The following is a 19,590-nucleotide window of genomic DNA, read 5'->3' on the forward strand; positions in this document are numbered from 1 at the left end:
ATTCCCACTTCTGACAGATGTTTTTTATATAGAGACAAAAAATTTCAGAATGAAAACTACACACTGTACTGGCATGGAATGCTAACGGGATTTGTAAAATTATATTCACCACAATGCAACATAGGGCTTTTGAGGTATTTTACCTAAGCTGCCAAAACTCTAAACGCATCAACGATTTAACTCACTTTAGTGGATTTTGAGTTAAAATGAAACTGCTGAAACCAAGGATCAAAGCAGGGATATTTAGTCAAACGCTCTCCCAACAGAGCTAGTTCAGCTAACACACTTAGTGCATTGATGGTTGTGTAGATGGTTGTGTAGAGCACAGCATTGTAAGATGTCCCCAATAATAGGAATGGTTTTTCATGTGTAAAAATGTCTCTTTTTATAAAGAAAAAAAAACTTCAAAATTTTCAAAATGAAAACCAAACACTGTACTGGCATGAAATGCTAACGGGATATGTAAAACAATTTTCTCCACAATGCAAAATAGTGCCTATGAGGTATATTAATTAAGCTGCTAAAACTCTAAACGCATCAACGACTTAACTTACTTCAGTTGATTTTGAGACATAAGGAAACTGCCGAAACCCGGGATCGAACCAGGGACCTTTAGATCTTCAGTCTAACGCTCTCCCAACTGAACTATTTCGGCTAATACACCTAGTTGACAGATGGTGGTGTAGGGCACAGTGTTGTAAAATGTCCCCAACGATAGGGATGTTTTTTCATGTGTTAAAACAACGGTTTTACAGCTCGCATGGCTTCTTTTTTTTTTGCATTGGTGGAGGTGTGATGCAAAGCAAAGTCAGGATGGCCGAGCGGTCTAAGGCGCTGCGTTCAGGTCGCAGTCTCCTCTGGAGGCGTGGGTTCGAATCCTACTTCTGACAGATGTTTTTTATATAGAGACTAAAAATCTTCAAAAAATTTCAGAATGAAAACTACACACTGTACTGGCATGGAATGCTAACGGGATTTGTAAAATTATATTCACCACAATGCAACATAGGGCTTTTGAGGTATTTTACCTAAGCTGCCAAAACTCTAAACGCATCAACGATTTAACTCACTTTAGTGGATTTTGAGTTAAAATGAAACTGCTGAAACCAAGGATCAAAGCAGTCAAACGCTCTCCCAACAGAGCTAGTTCAGCTAACACACTTAGTGCATTGATGGTTGTGTAGATGGTTGTGTAGAGCACAGCATTGTAAGATGTCCCCAATAATAGGAATGGTTTTTCATGTGTAAAAATGTCTCTTTTTATAAAGAAAAAAGAAACTTCAAAATTTTCAAAATGAAAACCAAACACTGTACTGGCATGAAATGCTAACGGGATATGTAAAACAATTTTCTCCACAATGCAAAATAGTGCCTATGAGGTATATTAATTAAGCTGCTAAAACTCTAAACGCATCAACGACTTAACTTACTTCAGTTGATTTTGAGACATAAGGAAACTGCCGAAACCCGGGATCGAACCAGGGACCTTTAGATCTTCAGTCTAACGCTCTCCCAACTGAACTATTTCGGCTAATACACCTAGTTGACAGATGGTGGTGTAGGGCACAGTGTTGTAAAATGTCCCCAACGATAGGGATGTTTTTTCATGTGTTAAAACAACGGTTTTACAGCTCGCATGGCTTCTTTTTTTTTTGCATTGGTGGAGGTGTAATGCAAAGCAAAGTCAGGATGGCCGAGCGGTCTAAGGCGCTGCGTTCAGGTCGCAGTCTCCTCTGGAGGCGTGGGTTCGAATCCCACTTCTGACAGATGTTTTTTATATAGAGACTAAAAATCTTCAAAAAATTTCAGAATGAAAACTACACACTGTACTGGCATGGAATGCTAACGGGATTTGTAAAATTATATTCACCACAATGCAACATAGGGCTTTTGAGGTATTTTACCTAAGCTGCCAAAACTCTAAACGCATCAACGATTTAACTCACTTTAGTGGATTTTGAGTTAAAATGAAACTGCTGAAACCAAGGATCAAAGCAGGGATATTTAGTCAAACGCTCTCCCAACAGAGCTAGTTCAGCTAACACACTTAGTGCATTGATGGTTGTGTAGATGGTTGTGTAGAGCACAGCATTGTAAGATGTCCCCAATAATAGGAATGGTTTTTCATGTGTAAAAATGTCTCTTTTTATAAAGAAAAAAAAACTTCAAAATTTTCAAAATGAAAACCAAACACTGTACTGGCATGAAATGCTAACCGGATATGTAAAACAATTTTCTCCACAATGCAAAATAGTGCCTTTGAGGTATATTAACTAAGCTGCTAAAACTCTAAACGCATCAACGACTTAACTTACTTCAGTTGATTTTGAGACATAAGGAAACTGCCGAAACCCGGGATCGAACCAGGGACCTTTAGATCTTCAGTCTAACGCTCTCCCAACTGAGCTATTTCGGCTAATACACCTAGTTGACAGATGGTGGTGTAGGGCACAGTGTTGTAAAATGTCCCCAAAGATAGGGATGTTTTTTCATGTGTTAAAACAACGGTTTTACAGCTCGCATGGCTTCTTTTTTGCATTGGTGGAGATGTAATACAAAGCAAAGTCAGGATGGCCGAGCGGTCTAAGGCGCTGTGTTCAGGTCGCAGTCTCCTCTGGAGGCGTGGGTTCGAATCCCACTTCTGACAGATGTTTTTTATATAGAGACTAAAAATCTTCAAAAAATTTCAGAATGAAAACTACACACTGTACTGGCATGGAATGCTAACGGGATTTGTAAAATTATATTCACCACAATGCAACATAGGGCTTTTGAGGTATTTTACCTAAGCTGCCAAAACTCTAAACGCATCAACGATTTAACTCACTTTAGTGGATTTTGAGTTAAAATGAAACTGCTGAAACCAAGGATCAAAGCAGTCAAACGCTCTCCCAACAGAGCTAGCTCAGCTAACACACTTAGTGCATTGACGGTTGTGTAGATGGTTGTGTAGAGCACAGCATTGTAAGATGTCCCCAATAATAGGAATGGTTTTTCATGTGTAAAAATGTCTCTTTTTATAAAGAAAAAAAAACTTCAAAATTTTCAAAATGAAAACTAAACACTGTACTGGCATGAAATGCTAACCAGATATGTAAAACAATTTTCTCCACAATGCAAAATAGTGCCTTTGAGGTATATTAACTAAGCTGCTAAAACTCTAAACGCATCAACGACTTAACTTACTTCAGTTGATTTTGAGACATAAGGAAACTGCCGAAACCCGGGACCGAACCAGGGACCTTTAGATCTTCAGTCTAACGCTCTCCCAACTGAGCTATTTCGGCTAATACACTTAGTTGACAGATGGTGGTGTAGGGCACAGTGTTGTAAAATGTCCCCAACGATAGGGATGTTTTTTCATGTGTTAAAACAACGGTTTTACAGCTCGCATGGCTTCTTTTTTTTTTGCATTGGTGGAGGTGTAATGCAAAGCAAAGTCAGGATGGCCGAGCGGTCTAAGGCGCTGCGTTCAGGTCGCAGTCTCCTCTGGAGGCTTGGGTTCGAATCCCACTTCTGACAGATGTTTTTTATATAGAGACTAAAAATCTTCAAAAAATTTCAGAATGAAAACTACACACTGTACTGGCATGGAATGCTAACGGGATTTGTAAAATTATATTCACCACAATGCAACATAGGGCTTTTGAGGTATTTTACCTAAGCTGCCAAAACTCTAAAAGCATCAACGATTTAACTCACTTTAGTGGATTTTGAGTTAAAATGAAACTGCTGAAACCAAGGATCAAAGCAGGGATATTTAGTCAAACGCTCTCCCAACAGAGCTAGTTCAGCTAACACACTTAGTGCATTGATGGTTGTGTAGAGCACAGCATTGTAAGATGTCCCCAATAATAGGAATGGTTTTTCATGTGTAAAAATGTCTCTTTTTATAAAGAAAAAAAAACTTCAAAATTTTCAAAATGAAAACCAAACACTGTACTGGCATGAAATGCTAACCGGATATGTAAAACAATTTTCTCCACAATGCAAAATAGTGACTTTGAGGTATATTAACTAAGCTGCTAAAACTCTAAACGCATCAACGACTTAACTTACTTCAGTTGATTTTGAGACATAAGGAAACTGCCGACACCCAGGATCGAACCAGGGACCTTTAGATCTTCAGTCTAACGCTCTCCCAACTGAGCTATTTCGGCTAATACACCTAGTTGACAGATGGTGGTGTAGGGCACAGTGTTGCAAAATGTCCCCAACGATAGGGATGTTTTTTCATGTGTTAAAACAACGGTTTTACAGCTCGCATGGCTTCTTTTTTTTTTTGCATTGGTGGAGGTGTAATACAAAGCAAAGTCAGGATGGCCGAGCGGTCTAAGGCGCTGCGTTCAGGTAGCAGTCTCCTCTGGAGGGGTGGGTTCGATTCCCACTTCTGACAGATGTTTTTTATATAGAGACAAAAAATTTCAGAATGAAAACTACACACTGTACTGGCATGGAATGCTAACGGGATTTGTAAAATTATATTCACCACAATGCAACATAGGGCTTTTGAGGTATTTTACCTAAGCTGCCAAAACTCTAAACGCATCAACGATTTAACTCACTTTAGTGGATTTTGAGTTAAAATGAAACTGCTGAAACCAAGGATCAAAGCAGGGATATTTAGTCAAACGCTCTCCCAACAGAGCTAGTTCAGCTAACACACTTAGTGCATTGATGGTTGTGTAGATGGTTGTGTAGAGCACAGCATTGTAAGATGTCCCCAATAATAGGAATGGTTTTTCATGTGTAAAAATGTCTCTTTTTATAAAGAAAAAAAAACTTCAAAATTTTCAAAATGAAAACCAAACACTGTACTGGCATGAAATGCTAACGGGATATGTAAAACAATTTTCTCCACAATGCAAAATAGTGCCTATGAGGTATATTAATTAAGCTGCTAAAACTCTAAACGCATCAACGACTTAACTTACTTCAGTTGATTTTGAGACATAAGGAAACTGCCGAAACCCGGGATCGAACCAGGGACCTTTAGATCTTCAGTCTAACGCTCTCCCAACTGAACTATTTCGGCTAATACACCTAGTTGACAGATGGTGGTGTAGGGCACAGTGTTGTAAAATGTCCCCAACGATAGGGATGTTTTTTCATGTGTTAAAACAACGGTTTTACAGCTCGCATGGCTTCTTTTTTTTTGCATTGGTGGAGCTGTAATGCAAAGCAAAGTCAGGATGGCCGAGCAGTCTAAGGCGCTGCGTTCAGGTCGCAGTCTCCTCTGGAGGGGTGGGTTCGATTCCCACTTCTGACAGATGTTTTTTATATAGAGACAAAAAATTTCAGAATGAAAACTACACACTGTACTGGCATGGAATGCTAACGGGATTTGTAAAATTATATTCACCACAATGCAACATAGGGCTTTTGAGGTATTTTACCTAAGCTGCCAAAACTCTAAACGCATCAACGATTTAACTCACTTTAGTGGATTTTGAGTTAAAATGAAACTGCTGAAACCAAGGATCAAAGCAGGGATATTTAGTCAAACGCTCTCCCAACAGAGCTAGTTCAGCTAACACACTTAGTGCATTGATGGTTGTGTAGATGGTTGTGTAGAGCACAGCATTGTAAGATGTCCCCAATAATAGGAATGGTTTTTCATGTGTAAAAATGTCTCTTTTTATAAAGAAAAAAAAACTTCAAAATTTTCAAAATGAAAACCAAACACTGTACTGGCATGAAATGCTAACCGGATATGTAAAACAATTTTCTCCACAATGCAAAATAGTGCCTTTGAGGTATATTAACTAAGCTGCTAAAACTCTAAACGCATCAACGACTTAACTTACTTCAGTTGATTTTGAGACATAAGGAAACTGCCGAAACCCGGGATCGAACCAGGCACCTTTAGATCTTCAGTCTAACGCTCTCCCAACTGAGCTATTTCGGCTAATACACCTAGTTGACAGATGGTGGTGTAGGGCACAGTGTTGTAAAATGTCCCCAAAGATAGGGATGTTTTTTCATGTGTTAAAACAACGGTTTTACAGCTCGCATGGCTTCTTTTTTGCATTGGTGGAGATGTAATACAAAGCAAAGTCAGGATGGCCGAGCGGTCTAAGGCGCTGCGTTCAGGTCGCAGTCTCCTCTGGAGGCGAGGGTTCGAATCCCACTTCTGACAGATGTTTTTTATATAGAGACTAAAAATCTTCAAAAAATTTCAGAATGAAAACTACACACTGTACTGGCATGGAATGCTAACGGGATTTGTAAAATTATATTCACCACAATGCAACATAGGGCTTTTGAGGTATTTTACCTAAGCTGCCAAAACTCTAAACGCATCAACGATTTAACTCACTTTAGTGGATTTTGAGTTAAAATGAAACTGCTGAAACCAAGGATCAAAGCAGTCAAACGCTCTCCCAACAGAGCTAGCTCAGCTAACACACTTAGTGCATTGACGGTTGTGTAGATGGTTGTGTAGAGCACAGCATTGTAAGATGTCCCCAATAATAGGAATGGTTTTTCATGTGTAAAAATGTCTCTTTTTATAAAGAAAAAAAAACTTCAAAATTTTCAAAATGAAAACCAAACACTGTACTGGCATGAAATGCTAACCGGATATGTAAAACAATTTTCTCCACAATGCAAAATAGTGCCTTTGAGGTATATTAACTAAGCTGCTAAAACTCTAAACGCATCAACGACTTAACTTACTTCAGTTGATTTTGAGACATAAGGAAACTGCCGAAACCCGGGACCGAACCAGGGACCTTTAGATCTTCAGTCTAACGCTCTCCCAACTGAGCTATTTTGGCTAATACACCTAGTTGACAGATGGTGGTGTAGGGCACAGTGTTGTAAAATGTCCCCAACGATAGGGATGTTTTTTCATGTGTTAAAACAACGGTTTTACAGATCGCATGGCTTCTTTTTTTTTTGCATTGGTGGAGGTGTAATGCAAAGCAAAGTCAGGATGGCCGAGCGGTCTAAGGCGCTGCGTTCAGGTCGCAGTCTCCTCTGGAGGCGTGGGTTCGAATCCCACTTCTGACAGATGTTTTTTATATAGAGACTAAAAATCTTCAAAAAATTTCAGAATGAAAACTACACACTGTACTGGCATGGAATGCTAACGGGGTTTGTAAAATTATATTCACCACAATGCAACATAGGGCTTTTGAGGTATTTTACCTAAGCTGCCAAAACTCTAAACGCATCAACGATTTAACTCACTTTAGTGGATTTTGAGTTAAAATGAAACTGCTGAAACCAAGGATCAAAGCAGGGATATTTAGTCAAACGCTCTCCCAACAGAGCTAGTTCAGCTAACACACTTAGTGCATTGATGGTTGTGTAGATGGTTGTGTAGAGCACAGCATTGTAAGATGTCCCCAATAATAGGAATGGTTTTTCATGTGTAAAAATGTCTCTTTTTATAAAGAAAAAAAAACTTCAAAATTTTCAAAATGAAAACCAAACACTGTACTGGCATGAAATGCTAACCGGATATGTAAAACAATTTTCTCCACAATGCAAAATAGTGCCTTTGAGGTATATTAACTAAGCTGCTAAAACTCTAAACGCATCAACGACTTAACTTACTTCAGTTGATTTTGAGACATAAGGAAACTGCCGAAACCCGGGATCGAACCAGGGACCTTTAGATCTTCAGTCTAACGCTCTCCCAACTGAGCTATTTCGGCTAATACACCTAGTTGACAGATGGTGGTGTAGGGCACAGTGTTGTAAAATGTCCCCAAAGATAGGGATGTTTTTTCATGTGTTAAAACAACGGTTTTACAGCTCGCATGGCTTCTTTTTTGCATTGGTGGAGATGTAATACAAAGCAAAGTCAGGATGGCCGAGCGGTCTAAGGCGCTGCGTTCAGGTCGCAGTCTCCTCTGGAGGCGTGGGTTCGAATCCCACTTCTGACAGATGTTTTTTATATAGAGACTAAAAATCTTCAAAAAATTTCAGAATGAAAACTACACACTGTACTGGCATGGAATGCTAACGGGATTTGTAAAATTATATTCACCACAATGCAACATAGGGCTTTTGAGGTATTTTACCTAAGCTGCCAAAACTCTAAACGCATCAACGATTTAACTCACTTTAGTGGATTTTGAGTTAAAATGAAACTGCTGAAACCAAGGATCAAAGCAGAGATATTTAGTCAAACGCTCTCCCAACAGAGCTAGTTCAGCTAACACACTTAGTGCATTGATGGTTGTGTAGATGTTTGTGTAGAGCACAGCATTGTAAGATGTCCCCAATAATAGGAATGGTTTTTCATGTGTAAAAATGTCTCTTTTTATAAAGAAAAATTTACTTCAAAATTTTCAAAATGAAAACCAAACACTGTACTGGCATGAAATGCTAACGGGATATGTAAAACAATTTTCTCCACAATGCAAAATAGTGCCTTTGAGGTATATTAACTAAGCTGCTAAAACTCTAAACGCATCAACGACTTAACTTACTTCAGTTGATTTTGAGACATAAGGAAACTGCCGAAACCCGGGATCGAACCAGGGACCTTTAGATCTTCAGTCTAACGCTCTCCCAACTGAGCTATTTCGGCTAATACACCTAGTTGACAGATGGTGGTGTAGGGCACAGTGTTGTAAAATGTCCCCAAAGATAGGGATGTTTTTTCATGTGTTAAAACAACGGTTTTACAGCTCGCATGGCTTCTTTTTTGCATTGGTGGAGATGTAATACATAGCAAAGTCAGGATGGCCGAGCGGTCTAAGGCGCTGCGTTCAGGTCGCAGTCTCCTCTGGAGGCGTGGGTTCGAATCCCACTTCTGACAGATGTTTTTTATATAGAGACTAAAAATCTTCAAAAAATTTCAGAATGAAAGCTACACACTGTACTGGCATGGAATGCTAACGGGATTTGTAAAATTATATTCACCACAATGCAACATAGGGCTTTTGAGGTATTTTACCTAAGCTGCCAAAACTCTAAACGCATCAACGATTTAACTCACTTTAGTGGATTTTGAGTTAAAATGAAACTGCTGAAACCAAGGATCAAAGCAGTCAAACGCTCTCCCAACAGAGCTAGCTCAGCTAACACACTTAGTGCATTGACGGTTGTGTAGATGGTTGTGTAGAGCACAGCATTGTAAGATGTCCCCAATAATAGGAATGGTTTTTCATGTGTAAAAATGTCTCTTTTTATAAAGAAAAAAAAACTTCAAAATTTTCAAAATGAAAACCAAACACTGTACTGGCATGAAATGCTAACCGGATATGTAAAACAATTTTCTCCACAATGCAAAATAGTGCCTTTGAGGTATATTAACTAAGCTGCTAAAACTCTAAACGCATCAACGACTTAACTTACTTCAGTTGATTTTGAGACATAAGGAAACTGCCGAAACCCGGGACCGAACCAGGGACCTTTAGATCTTCAGTCTAACACTCTCCCAACTGAGCTATTTCGGCTAATACACCTAGTTGACAGATGGTGGTGTAGGGCACAGTGTTGTAAAATGTCCCCAACGATAGGGATGTTTTTTCATGTGTTAAAACAACGGTTTTACAGCTCGCATGGCTTCTTTTTTTTTGCATTGGTGGAGGTGTAATGCAAAGCAAAGTCAGGATGGCCGAGCGGTCTAAGGCGCTGCGTTCAGGTCGCAGTCTCCTCTGGAGGCGTGGGTTCGAATCCCACTTCTGACAGATGTTTTTTATATAGAGACTAAAAATCTTCAAAAAATTTCAGAATGAAAACTACACACTGTACTGGCATGGAATGCTAACGGGATTTGTAAAATTATATTCACCACAATGCAACATAGGGCTTTTGAGGTATTTTACCTAAGCTGCCAAAACTCTAAACGCATCAACGATTTAACTCACTTTAGTGGATTTTGAGTTAAAATGAAACTGCTGAAACCAAGGATCAAAGCAGGGATATTTAGTCAAACGCTCTCCCAACAGAGCTAGTTCAGCTAACACACTTAGTGCATTGATGGTTGTGTAGATGGTTGTGTAGAGCACAGCATTGTAAGATGTCCCCAATAATAGGAATGGTTTTTCATGTGTAAAAATGTCTCTTTTTATAAAGAAAAAAAAACTTCAAAATTTTCAAAATGAAAACCAAACACTGTACTGGCATGAAATGCTAACGGGATATGTAAAACAATTTTCTCCACAATGCAAAATAGTGCCTTTGAGGTATATTAACTAAGCTGCTAAAACTCTAAACGCATCAACGACTTAACTTACTTCAGTTGATTTTGAGACATAAGGAAACTGCCGAAACCTGGGATCGAACCAGGGACCTTTAGATCTTCAGTCTAACGCTCTCCCAACTGAGCTATTTCGGCTAATACACCTAGTTGACAGATGGTGGTGTAGGGCACAGTGTTGTAAAATGTCCCCAAAGATAGGGATGTTTTTTCATGTGTTAAAACAACGGTTTTACAGCTCGCTTGGCTTCTTTTTTGCATTGGTGGAGATGTAATACAAAGCAAAGTCCGGATGGCAGAGCGGTGTAAGGCGCTGCGTTCAGGTCGCAGTCTCCTCTGGAGGCGTGGGTTCAAATCCCACTTCTGACAGATGTTTTTTATATAGAGACTAAAAATCTTCAAAAAATTTCAGAATGAAAACTACACACTGTACTGGCATGGAATGCTAACGGGATTTGTAAAATTATATTCACCACAATGCAACATAGGGCTTTTGAGGTATTTTACCTAAGCTGCCAAAACTCTAAACGCATCAACGATTTAACTCACTTTAGTGGATTTTGAGTTAAAATGAAACTGCTGAAACCAAGGATCAAAGCAGGGATATTTAGTCAAACGCTCTCCCAACAGAGTTAGTTCAGCTAACACACTTAGTGCATTGATGGTTGTGTAGATGGTTGTGTAGAGCACAGCATTGTAAGATGTCCCCAATAATAGGAATGGTTTTTCATGTGTAAAAATGTCTCTTTTTATAAAGAAAAAAAAACTTCAAAATTTTCAAAATGAAAACCAAACACTGTACTGGCATGAAATGCTAACCGGATATGTAAAACAATTTTCTCCACAATGCAAAATAGTGCCTTTGAGGTATATTAACTAAGCTGCTAAAACTCTAAACGCATCAACGACTTAACTTACTTCAGTTGATTTTGAGACATAAGGAAACTGCCGAAACCCGGGATCGAACCAGGGACCTTTAGATCTTCAGTCTAACGCTCTCCCAACTGAGCTATTTCGGCTAATACACCTAGTTGACAGATGGTGGTGTAGGGCACAGTGTTGTAAAATGTCCCCAAAGATAGGGATGTTTTTTCATGTGTTAAAACAACGGTTTTACAGCTCGCATGGCTTCTTTTTTGCATTGGTGGAGATGTAATACAAAGCAAAGTCAGGATGGCCGAGCGGTCTAAGGCGCTGCGTTCAGGTCGCAGTCTCCTCTGGAGGCGTGGGTTCGAATCCCACTTCTGACAGATGTTTTTTATATAGAGACTAAAAATCTTCAAAAAATTTCAGAATGAAAACTACACACTGTACTGGCATGGAATGCTAACGGGATTTGTAAAATTATATTCACCACAATGCAACATAGGGCTTTTGAGGTATTTTACCTAAGCTGCCAAAACTCTAAACGCATCAACGATTTAACTCACTTTAGTGGATTTTGAGTTAAAATGAAACTGCTGAAACCAAGGATCAAAGCAGTCAAACGCTCTCCCAACAGAGCTAGTTCAGCTAACACACTTAGTGCATTGATGGTTGTGTAGATGGTTGTGTAGAGCACAGCATTGTAAGATGTCCCCAATAATAGGAATGGTTTTTCATGTGTAAAAATGTCTCTTTTTATAAAGAAAAAAAAACTTCAAAATTTTCAAAATGAAAACCAAACACTGTACTGGCATGAAATGCTAACCGGATATGTAAAACAATTTTCTCCACAATGCAAAATAGTGCCTATGAGGTATATTAATTAAGCTGCTAAAACTCTAAACGAATCAACGACTTAACTTACTTCAGTTGATTTTGAGACATAAGGAAACTGCCGAAACCCGGGATCGAACCAGGGACCTTTAGATCTTCAGTCTAACGCTCTCCCAACTGAACTATTTCGGCTAATACACCTAGTTGACAGATGGTGGTGTAGGGCACAGTGTTGTAAAATGTCCCCAACGATAGGGATGTTTTTTCATGTGTTAAAACAACGGTTTTACAGCTCGCATGGCTTCTTTTTTTTTGCATTGGTGGAGCTGTAATGCAAAGCAAAGTCAGGATGGCCGAGCGGTCTAAGGCGCTGCGTTCAGGTCGCAGTCTCCTCTGGAGGGGTGGTTTCGATTCCCACTTCTGACAGATGTTTTTTATATAGAGACAAAAAATTTCAGAATGAAAACTACACACTGTACTGGCATGGAATGCTAACGGGATTTGTAAAATTATATTCACCACAATGCAACATAGGGCTTTTGAGGTATTTTACCTAAGCTGCCAAAACTCTAAACGCATCAACGATTTAACTCACTTTTGTGGATTTTGAGTTAAAATGAAACTGCTGAAACCAAGGATCAAAGCAGGGATATTTAGTCAAACGCTCTCCCAACAGAGCTAGTTCAGCTAACACACTTAGTGCATTGATGGTTGTGTAGATGGTTGTGTAGAGCACAGCATTGTAAGATGTCCCCAATAATAGGAATGGTTTTTCATGTGTAAAAATGTCTCTTTTTATAAAGAAAAAAAAACTTCAAAATTTTCAAAATGAAAACCAAACACTGTACTGGCATGAAATGCTAACGGGATATGTAAAACAATTTTCTCCACAATGCAAAATAGTGCCTATGAGGTATATTAATTAAGCTGCTAAAACTCTAAACGCATCAACGACTTAACTTACTTCAGTTGATTTTGAGACATAAGGAAACTGCCGAAACCCGGGATCGAACCAGGGACCTTTAGATCTTCAGTCTAACGCTCTCCCAACTGAACTATTTCGGCTAATACACCTAGTTGATAGATGGTGGTGTAGGGCACAGTGTTGTAAAATGTCCCCAACGATAGGGATGTTTTTTCATGTGTTAAAACAACGGTTTTACAGCTCGCATGGCTTCTTTTTTTTTGCATTGGTGGAGCTGTAATGCAAAGCAAAGTCAGGATGGCCGAGCAGTCTAAGGCGCTGCGTTCAGGTCGCAGTCTCCTCTGGAGGGGTGGGTTCGATTCCCACTTCTGACAGATGTTTTTTATATAGAGACAAAAAATTTCAGAATGAAAACTACACACTGTACTGGCATGGAATGCTAACGGGATTTGTAAAATTATATTCACCACAATGCAACATAGGGCTTTTGAGGTATTTTACCTAAGCTGCCAAAACTCTAAACGCATCAACGATTTAACTCACTTTAGTGGATTTTGAGTTAAAATGAAACTGCTGAAACCAAGGATCAAAGCAGGGATATTTAGTCAAACGCTCTCCCAACAGAGCTAGTTCAGCTAACACACTTAGTGCATTGATGGTTGTGTAGATGGTTGTGTAGAGCACAGCATTGTAAGATGTCCCCAATAATAGGAATGGTTTTTCATGTGTAAAAATGTCTCTTTTTATAAAGAAAAAAAAACTTCAAAATTTTCAAAATGAAAACCAAACACTGTACTGGCATGAAATGCTAACCGGATATGTAAAACAATTTTCTCCACAATGCAAAATAGTGCCTTTGAGGTATATTAACTAAGCTGCTAAAACTCTAAACGCATCAACGACTTAACTTACTTCAGTTGATTTTGAGACATAAGGAAACTGCCGAAACCCGGGATCGAACCAGGCACCTTTAGATCTTCAGTCTAACGCTCTCCCAACTGAGCTATTTCGGCTAATACACCTAGTTGACAGATGGTGGTGTAGGGCACAGTGTTGTAAAATGTCCCCAAAGATAGGGATGTTTTTTCATGTGTTAAAACAACGGTTTTACAGCTCGCATGGCTTCTTTTTTGCATTGGTGGAGATGTAATACAAAGCAAAGTCAGGATGGCCGAGCGGTCTAAGGCGCTGCGTTCAGGTCGCAGTCTCCTCTGGAGGCGAGGGTTCGAATCCCACTTCTGACAGATGTTTTTTATATAGAGACTAAAAATCTTCAAAAAATTTCAGAATGAAAACTACACACTGTACTGGCATGGAATGCTAACGGGATTTGTAAAATTATATTCACCACAATGCAACATAGGGCTTTTGAGGTATTTTACCTAAGCTGCCAAAACTCTAAACGCATCAACGATTTAACTCACTTTAGTGGATTTTGAGTTAAAATGAAACTGCTGAAACCAAGGATCAAAGCAGTCAAACGCTCTCCCAACAGAGCTAGCTCAGCTAACACACTTAGTGCATTGACGGTTGTGTAGATGGTTGTGTAGAGCACAGCATTGTAAGATGTCCCCAATAATAGGAATGGTTTTTCATGTGTAAAAATGTCTCTTTTTATAAAGAAAAAAAAACTTCAAAATTTTCAAAATGAAAACCAAACACTGTACTGGCATGAAATGCTAACCGGATATGTAAAACAATTTTCTCCACAATGCAAAATAGTGCCTTTGAGGTATATTAACTAAGCTGCTAAAACTCTAAACGCATCAACGACTTAACTTACTTCAGTTGATTTTGAGACATAAGGAAACTGCCGAAACCCGGGACCGAACCAGGGACCTTTAGATCTTCAGTCTAACGCTCTCCCAACTGAGCTATTTTGGCTAATACACCTAGTTGACAGATGGTGGTGTAGGGCACAGTGTTGTAAAATGTCCCCAACGATAGGGATGTTTTTTCATGTGTTAAAACAACGGTTTTACAGATCGCATGGCTTCTTTTTTTTTTGCATTGGTGGAGGTGTAATGCAAAGCAAAGTCAGGATGGCCGAGCGGTCTAAGGCGCTGCGTTCAGGTCGCAGTCTCCTCTGGAGGCGTGGGTTCGAATCCCACTTCTGACAGATGTTTTTTATATAGAGACTAAAAATCTTCAAAAAATTTCAGAATGAAAACTGCACACTGTACTGGCATGGAATGCTAACGGGGTTTGTAAAATTATATTCACCACAATGCAACATAGGGCTTTTGAGGTATTTTACCTAAGCTGCCAAAACTCTAAACGCATCAACGATTTAACTCACTTTAGTGGATTTTGAGTTAAAATGAAACTGCTGAAACCAAGGATCAAAGCAGGGATATTTAGTCAAACGCTCTCCCAACAGAGTTAGTTCAGCTAACACACTTAGTGCATTGATGGTTGTGTAGATGGTTGTGTAGAGCACAGCATTGTAAGATGTCCCCAATAATAGGAATGGTTTTTCATGTGTAAAAATGTCTCTTTTTATAAAGAAAAAAAAACTTCAAAATTTTCAAAATGAAAACCAAACACTGTACTGGCATGAAATGCTAACCGGATATGTAAAACAATTTTCTCCACAATGCAAAATAGTGCCTTTGAGGTATATTAACTAAGCTGCTAAAACTCTAAACGCATCAACGACTTAACTTACTTCAGTTGATTTTGAGACATAAGGAAACTGCCGAAACCCGGGATCGAACCAGGGACCTTTAGATCTTCAGTCTAACGCTCTCCCAACTGAGCTATTTCGGCTAATACACCTAGTTGACAGATGGTGGTGTAGGGCACAGTGTTGTAAAATGTCCCCAAAGATAGGGATGTTTTTTCATGTGTTAAAACAACGGTTTTACAGCTCGCATGGCTTCTTTTTTGCATTGGTGGAGATGTAATACAAAGCAAAGTCAGGATGGCCGAGCGGTCTAAGGCGCTGCGTTCAGGTCGCAGTCTCCTCTGGAGGCGTGGGTTCGAATCCCACTTCTGACAGATGTTTTTTATATAGAGACTAAAAATCTTCAAAAAATTTCAGAATGAAAACTACACACTGTACTGGCATGGAATGCTAACGGGATTTGTAAAATTATATTCACCACAATGCAACATAGGGCTTTTGAGGTATTTTACCTAAGCTGCCAAAACTCTAAACGCATCAACGATTTAACTCACTTTAGTGGATTTTGAGTTAAAATGAAACTGCTGAAACCAAGGATCAAAGCAGAGATATTTAGTCAAACGCTCTCCCAACAGAGCTAGTTCAGCTAACACACTTAGTGCATTGATGGTTGTGTAGATGTTTGTGTAGAGCACAGCATTGTAAGATGTCCCCAATAATAGGAATGGTTTTTCATGTGTAAAAATGTCTCTTTTTATAAAGAAAAATTTACTTCAAAATTTTCAAAATGAAAACCAAACACTGTACTGGCATGAAATGCTAACGGGATATGTAAAACAATTTTCTCCACAATGCAAAATAGTGCCTTTGAGGTATATTAACTAAGCTGCTAAAACTCTAAACGCATCAACGACTTAACTTACTTCAGTTGATTTTGAGACATAAGGAAACTGCCGAAACCCGGGATCGAACCAGGGACCTTTAGATCTTCAGTCTAACGCTCTCCCAACTGAGCTATTTCGGCTAATACACCTAGTTGACAGATGGTGGTGTAGGGCACAGTGTTGTAAAATGTCCCCAAAGATAGGGATGTTTTTTCATGTGTTAAAACAACGGTTTTACAGCTCGCATGGCTTCTTTTTTGCATTGGTGGAGATGTAATACATAGCAAAGTCAGGATGGCCGAGCGGTCTAAGGCGCTGCGTTCAGGTCGCAGTCTCCTCTGGAGGCGTGGGTTCGAATCCCACTTCTGACAGATGTTTTTTATATAGAGACTAAAAATCTTCAAAAAATTTCAGAATGAAAGCTACACACTGTACTGGCATGGAATGCTAACGGGATTTGTAAAATTATATTCACCACAATGCAACATAGGGCTTTTGAGGTATTTTACCTAAGCTGCCAAAACTCTAAACGCATCAACGATTTAACTCACTTTAGTGGATTTTGAGTTAAAATGAAACTGCTGAAACCAAGGATCAAAGCAGTCAAACGCTCTCCCAACAGAGCTAGCTCAGCTAACACACTTAGTGCATTGACGGTTGTGTAGATGGTTGTGTAGAGCACAGCATTGTAAGATGTCCCCAATAATAGGAATGGTTTTTCATGTGTAAAAATGTCTCTTTTTATAAAGAAAAAAAAACTTCAAAATTTTCAAAATGAAAACCAAACACTGTACTGGCATGAAATGCTAACCGGATATGTAAAACAATTTTCTCCACAATGCAAAATAGTGCCTTTGAGGTATATTAACTAAGCTGCTAAAACTCTAAACGCATCAACGACTTAACTTACTTCAGTTGATTTTGAGACATAAGGAAACTGCCGAAACCCGGGACCTAACCAGGGACCTTTAGATCTTCAGTCTAACACTCTCCCAACTGAGCTATTTCGGCTAATACACCTAGTTGACAGATGGTGGTGTAGGGCACAGTGTTGTAAAATGTCCCCAACGATAGGGATGTTTTTTCATGTGTTAAAACAACGGTTTTACAGCTCGCATGGCTTCTTTTTTTTTGCATTGGTGGAGGTGTAATGCAAAGCAAAGTCAGGATGGCCGAGCGGTCTAAGGCGCTGCGTTCAGGTCGCAGTCTCCTCTGGAGGCGTGGGTTCGAATCCCACTTCTGACAGATGTTTTTTATATAGAGACTAAAAATCTTCAAAAAATTTCAGAATGAAAACTACACACTGTACTGGCATGGAATGCTAACGGGATTTGTAAAATTATATTCACCACAATGCAACATAGGGCTTTTGAGGTATTTTACCTAAGCTGCCAAAACTCTAAACGCATCAACGATTTAACTCACTTTAGTGGATTTTGAGTTAAAATGAAACTGCTGAAACCAAGGATCAAAGCAGGGATATTTAGTCAAACGCTCTCCCAACAGAGCTAGTTCAGCTAACACACTTAGTGCATTGATGGTTGTGTAGATGGTTGTGTAGAGCACAGCATTGTAAGATGTCCCCAATAATAGGAATGGTTTTTCATGTGTAAAAATGTCTCTTTTTATAAAGAAAAAAAAACTTCAAAATTTTCAAAATGAAAACCAAACACTGTACTGGCATGAAATGCTAACGGGATATGTAAAACAATTTTCTCCACAATGCAAAATAGTGCCTTTGAGGTATATTAACTAAGCTGCTAAAACTCTAAACGCATCAACGACTTAACTTACTTCAGTTGATTTTGAGACATAAGGAAACTGCCGAAACCTGGGATCGAACCAGGGACCTTTAGATCTTCAGTCTAACGCTCTCCCAACTGAGCTATTTCAGCTAATACACCTAGTTGACAGATGGTGGTGTAGGGCACAGTGTTGTAAAATGTCCCCAAAGATAGGGATGTTTTTTCATGTGTTAAAACAACGGTTTTACAGCTCGCTTGGCTTCTTTTTTGCATTGGTGGAGATGTAATACAAAGCAAAGTCCGGATGGCAGAGCGGTGTAAGGCGCTGCGTTCAGGTCGCAGTCTCCTCTGGAGGCGTGGGTTCAAATCCCACTTCTGACAGATGTTTTTTATATAGAGACTAAAAATCTTCAAAAAATTTCAGAATGAAAACTACACACTGTACTGGCATGGAATGCTAACGGGATTTGTAAAATTATATTCACCACAATGCAACATAGGGCTTTTGAGGTATTTTACCTAAGCTGCCAAAACTCTAAACGCATCAACGATTTAACTCACTTTAGTGGATTTTGAGTTAAAATGAAACTGCTGAAACCAAGGATCAAAGCAGGGATATTTAGTCAAACGCTCTCCCAACAGAGTTAGTTCAGCTAACACACTTAGTGCATTGATGGTTGTGTAGATGGTTGTGTAGAGCACAGCATTGTAAGATGTCCCCAATAATAGGAATGGTTTTTCATGTGTAAAAATGTCTCTTTTTATAAAGAAAAAAAAACTTCAAAATTTTCAAAATGAAAACCAAACACTGTACTGGCATGAAATGCTAACCGGATATGTAAAACAATTTTCTCCACAATGCAAAATAGTGCCTTTGAGGTATATTAACTAAGCTGCTAAAACTCTAAACGCATCAACGACTTAACTTACTTCAGTTGATTTTGAGACATAAGGAAACTGCCGAAACCCGGGATCGAACCAGGGACCTTTAGATCTTCAGTCTAACGCTCTCCCAACTGAGCTATTTCGGCTAATACACCTAGTTGACAGATGGTGGTGTAGGGCACAGTGTTGTAAAATGTCCCCAAAGATAGGGATGTTTTTTCATGTGTTAAAACAACGGTTTTACAGCTCGCATGGCTTCTTTTTTGCATTGGTGGAGATGTAATACAAAGCAAAGTCAGGATGGCCGAGCGGTCTAAGGCGCTGCGTTCAGGTCGCAGTCTCCTCTGGAGGCGTGGGTTCGAATCCCACTTCTGACAGATGTTTTTTATATAGAGACTAAAAATCTTCAAAAAATTTCAGAATGAAAACTACACACTGTACTGGCATGGAATGCTAACGGGATTTGTAAAATTATATTCACCACAATGCAACATAGGGCTTTTGAGGTATTTTACCTAAGCTGCCAAAACTCTAAACGCATCAACGATTTAACTCACTTTAGTGGATTTTGAGTTAAAATGAAACTGCTGAAACCAAGGATCAAAGCAGTCAAACGCTCTCCCAACAGAGCTAGTTCAGCTAACACACTTAGTGCATTGATGGTT

General features: G+C 39.2%; 33 non-coding genes across 33 annotated transcripts; 16 read left to right on the forward strand and 17 right to left on the reverse strand.

Moving 5' to 3' along the window:
- Nucleotides 1-582: 582 nt before the first annotated feature.
- On the reverse strand, nucleotides 583-655 carry TRNAF-GAA (transfer RNA phenylalanine (anticodon GAA)). Its single transcript has one exon. It is a non-coding gene; the product is annotated as a tRNA-Phe (tRNA).
- A 152-nt stretch (nucleotides 656-807) lies between these two features.
- On the forward strand, nucleotides 808-890 carry TRNAL-CAG (transfer RNA leucine (anticodon CAG)). Its single transcript has one exon. It is a non-coding gene; the product is annotated as a tRNA-Leu (tRNA).
- A 568-nt stretch (nucleotides 891-1,458) lies between these two features.
- Nucleotides 1,459-1,531, reverse strand: TRNAF-GAA (transfer RNA phenylalanine (anticodon GAA)). The gene has a single exon. It is a non-coding gene; the product is annotated as a tRNA-Phe (tRNA).
- Nucleotides 1,532-1,683: 152 nt separating this feature from the next.
- TRNAL-CAG (transfer RNA leucine (anticodon CAG)) lies at nucleotides 1,684-1,766 on the forward strand. Its single transcript has one exon. It is a non-coding gene; the product is annotated as a tRNA-Leu (tRNA).
- A 577-nt stretch (nucleotides 1,767-2,343) lies between these two features.
- On the reverse strand, nucleotides 2,344-2,416 carry TRNAF-GAA (transfer RNA phenylalanine (anticodon GAA)). Its single transcript has one exon. It is a non-coding gene; the product is annotated as a tRNA-Phe (tRNA).
- A 148-nt stretch (nucleotides 2,417-2,564) lies between these two features.
- TRNAL-CAG (transfer RNA leucine (anticodon CAG)) lies at nucleotides 2,565-2,647 on the forward strand. The gene has a single exon. It is a non-coding gene; the product is annotated as a tRNA-Leu (tRNA).
- A 567-nt stretch (nucleotides 2,648-3,214) lies between these two features.
- Nucleotides 3,215-3,287, reverse strand: TRNAF-GAA (transfer RNA phenylalanine (anticodon GAA)). Its single transcript has one exon. It is a non-coding gene; the product is annotated as a tRNA-Phe (tRNA).
- A 152-nt stretch (nucleotides 3,288-3,439) lies between these two features.
- TRNAL-CAG (transfer RNA leucine (anticodon CAG)) lies at nucleotides 3,440-3,522 on the forward strand. The gene has a single exon. It is a non-coding gene; the product is annotated as a tRNA-Leu (tRNA).
- Nucleotides 3,523-4,962: 1,440 nt separating this feature from the next.
- On the reverse strand, nucleotides 4,963-5,035 carry TRNAF-GAA (transfer RNA phenylalanine (anticodon GAA)). Its single transcript has one exon. It is a non-coding gene; the product is annotated as a tRNA-Phe (tRNA).
- An 800-nt stretch (nucleotides 5,036-5,835) lies between these two features.
- On the reverse strand, nucleotides 5,836-5,908 carry TRNAF-GAA (transfer RNA phenylalanine (anticodon GAA)). The gene has a single exon. It is a non-coding gene; the product is annotated as a tRNA-Phe (tRNA).
- Nucleotides 5,909-6,056: 148 nt separating this feature from the next.
- On the forward strand, nucleotides 6,057-6,139 carry TRNAL-CAG (transfer RNA leucine (anticodon CAG)). The gene has a single exon. It is a non-coding gene; the product is annotated as a tRNA-Leu (tRNA).
- Nucleotides 6,140-6,931: 792 nt separating this feature from the next.
- Nucleotides 6,932-7,014, forward strand: TRNAL-CAG (transfer RNA leucine (anticodon CAG)). Its single transcript has one exon. It is a non-coding gene; the product is annotated as a tRNA-Leu (tRNA).
- Nucleotides 7,015-7,591: 577 nt separating this feature from the next.
- TRNAF-GAA (transfer RNA phenylalanine (anticodon GAA)) lies at nucleotides 7,592-7,664 on the reverse strand. Its single transcript has one exon. It is a non-coding gene; the product is annotated as a tRNA-Phe (tRNA).
- Nucleotides 7,665-7,812: 148 nt separating this feature from the next.
- TRNAL-CAG (transfer RNA leucine (anticodon CAG)) lies at nucleotides 7,813-7,895 on the forward strand. The gene has a single exon. It is a non-coding gene; the product is annotated as a tRNA-Leu (tRNA).
- A 577-nt stretch (nucleotides 7,896-8,472) lies between these two features.
- TRNAF-GAA (transfer RNA phenylalanine (anticodon GAA)) lies at nucleotides 8,473-8,545 on the reverse strand. The gene has a single exon. It is a non-coding gene; the product is annotated as a tRNA-Phe (tRNA).
- Nucleotides 8,546-8,693: 148 nt separating this feature from the next.
- TRNAL-CAG (transfer RNA leucine (anticodon CAG)) lies at nucleotides 8,694-8,776 on the forward strand. The gene has a single exon. It is a non-coding gene; the product is annotated as a tRNA-Leu (tRNA).
- Nucleotides 8,777-9,567: 791 nt separating this feature from the next.
- Nucleotides 9,568-9,650, forward strand: TRNAL-CAG (transfer RNA leucine (anticodon CAG)). The gene has a single exon. It is a non-coding gene; the product is annotated as a tRNA-Leu (tRNA).
- A 577-nt stretch (nucleotides 9,651-10,227) lies between these two features.
- On the reverse strand, nucleotides 10,228-10,300 carry TRNAF-GAA (transfer RNA phenylalanine (anticodon GAA)). Its single transcript has one exon. It is a non-coding gene; the product is annotated as a tRNA-Phe (tRNA).
- An 808-nt stretch (nucleotides 10,301-11,108) lies between these two features.
- TRNAF-GAA (transfer RNA phenylalanine (anticodon GAA)) lies at nucleotides 11,109-11,181 on the reverse strand. Its single transcript has one exon. It is a non-coding gene; the product is annotated as a tRNA-Phe (tRNA).
- A 148-nt stretch (nucleotides 11,182-11,329) lies between these two features.
- On the forward strand, nucleotides 11,330-11,412 carry TRNAL-CAG (transfer RNA leucine (anticodon CAG)). Its single transcript has one exon. It is a non-coding gene; the product is annotated as a tRNA-Leu (tRNA).
- A 567-nt stretch (nucleotides 11,413-11,979) lies between these two features.
- On the reverse strand, nucleotides 11,980-12,052 carry TRNAF-GAA (transfer RNA phenylalanine (anticodon GAA)). The gene has a single exon. It is a non-coding gene; the product is annotated as a tRNA-Phe (tRNA).
- An 800-nt stretch (nucleotides 12,053-12,852) lies between these two features.
- On the reverse strand, nucleotides 12,853-12,925 carry TRNAF-GAA (transfer RNA phenylalanine (anticodon GAA)). The gene has a single exon. It is a non-coding gene; the product is annotated as a tRNA-Phe (tRNA).
- An 800-nt stretch (nucleotides 12,926-13,725) lies between these two features.
- TRNAF-GAA (transfer RNA phenylalanine (anticodon GAA)) lies at nucleotides 13,726-13,798 on the reverse strand. The gene has a single exon. It is a non-coding gene; the product is annotated as a tRNA-Phe (tRNA).
- A 148-nt stretch (nucleotides 13,799-13,946) lies between these two features.
- TRNAL-CAG (transfer RNA leucine (anticodon CAG)) lies at nucleotides 13,947-14,029 on the forward strand. The gene has a single exon. It is a non-coding gene; the product is annotated as a tRNA-Leu (tRNA).
- Nucleotides 14,030-14,821: 792 nt separating this feature from the next.
- TRNAL-CAG (transfer RNA leucine (anticodon CAG)) lies at nucleotides 14,822-14,904 on the forward strand. Its single transcript has one exon. It is a non-coding gene; the product is annotated as a tRNA-Leu (tRNA).
- Nucleotides 14,905-15,481: 577 nt separating this feature from the next.
- On the reverse strand, nucleotides 15,482-15,554 carry TRNAF-GAA (transfer RNA phenylalanine (anticodon GAA)). The gene has a single exon. It is a non-coding gene; the product is annotated as a tRNA-Phe (tRNA).
- Nucleotides 15,555-15,702: 148 nt separating this feature from the next.
- On the forward strand, nucleotides 15,703-15,785 carry TRNAL-CAG (transfer RNA leucine (anticodon CAG)). The gene has a single exon. It is a non-coding gene; the product is annotated as a tRNA-Leu (tRNA).
- A 577-nt stretch (nucleotides 15,786-16,362) lies between these two features.
- Nucleotides 16,363-16,435, reverse strand: TRNAF-GAA (transfer RNA phenylalanine (anticodon GAA)). The gene has a single exon. It is a non-coding gene; the product is annotated as a tRNA-Phe (tRNA).
- Nucleotides 16,436-16,583: 148 nt separating this feature from the next.
- TRNAL-CAG (transfer RNA leucine (anticodon CAG)) lies at nucleotides 16,584-16,666 on the forward strand. Its single transcript has one exon. It is a non-coding gene; the product is annotated as a tRNA-Leu (tRNA).
- A 791-nt stretch (nucleotides 16,667-17,457) lies between these two features.
- Nucleotides 17,458-17,540, forward strand: TRNAL-CAG (transfer RNA leucine (anticodon CAG)). The gene has a single exon. It is a non-coding gene; the product is annotated as a tRNA-Leu (tRNA).
- A 577-nt stretch (nucleotides 17,541-18,117) lies between these two features.
- On the reverse strand, nucleotides 18,118-18,190 carry TRNAF-GAA (transfer RNA phenylalanine (anticodon GAA)). The gene has a single exon. It is a non-coding gene; the product is annotated as a tRNA-Phe (tRNA).
- Nucleotides 18,191-18,998: 808 nt separating this feature from the next.
- TRNAF-GAA (transfer RNA phenylalanine (anticodon GAA)) lies at nucleotides 18,999-19,071 on the reverse strand. Its single transcript has one exon. It is a non-coding gene; the product is annotated as a tRNA-Phe (tRNA).
- A 148-nt stretch (nucleotides 19,072-19,219) lies between these two features.
- On the forward strand, nucleotides 19,220-19,302 carry TRNAL-CAG (transfer RNA leucine (anticodon CAG)). The gene has a single exon. It is a non-coding gene; the product is annotated as a tRNA-Leu (tRNA).
- Nucleotides 19,303-19,590: the final 288 nt, after the last annotated feature.

The sequence above is a fragment of the Hyla sarda genome, chromosome 1 (assembly GCF_029499605.1).
Source record: "Hyla sarda isolate aHylSar1 chromosome 1, aHylSar1.hap1, whole genome shotgun sequence".
In the NCBI taxonomy this organism is placed as follows: domain Eukaryota; kingdom Metazoa; phylum Chordata; class Amphibia; order Anura; family Hylidae; genus Hyla; species Hyla sarda.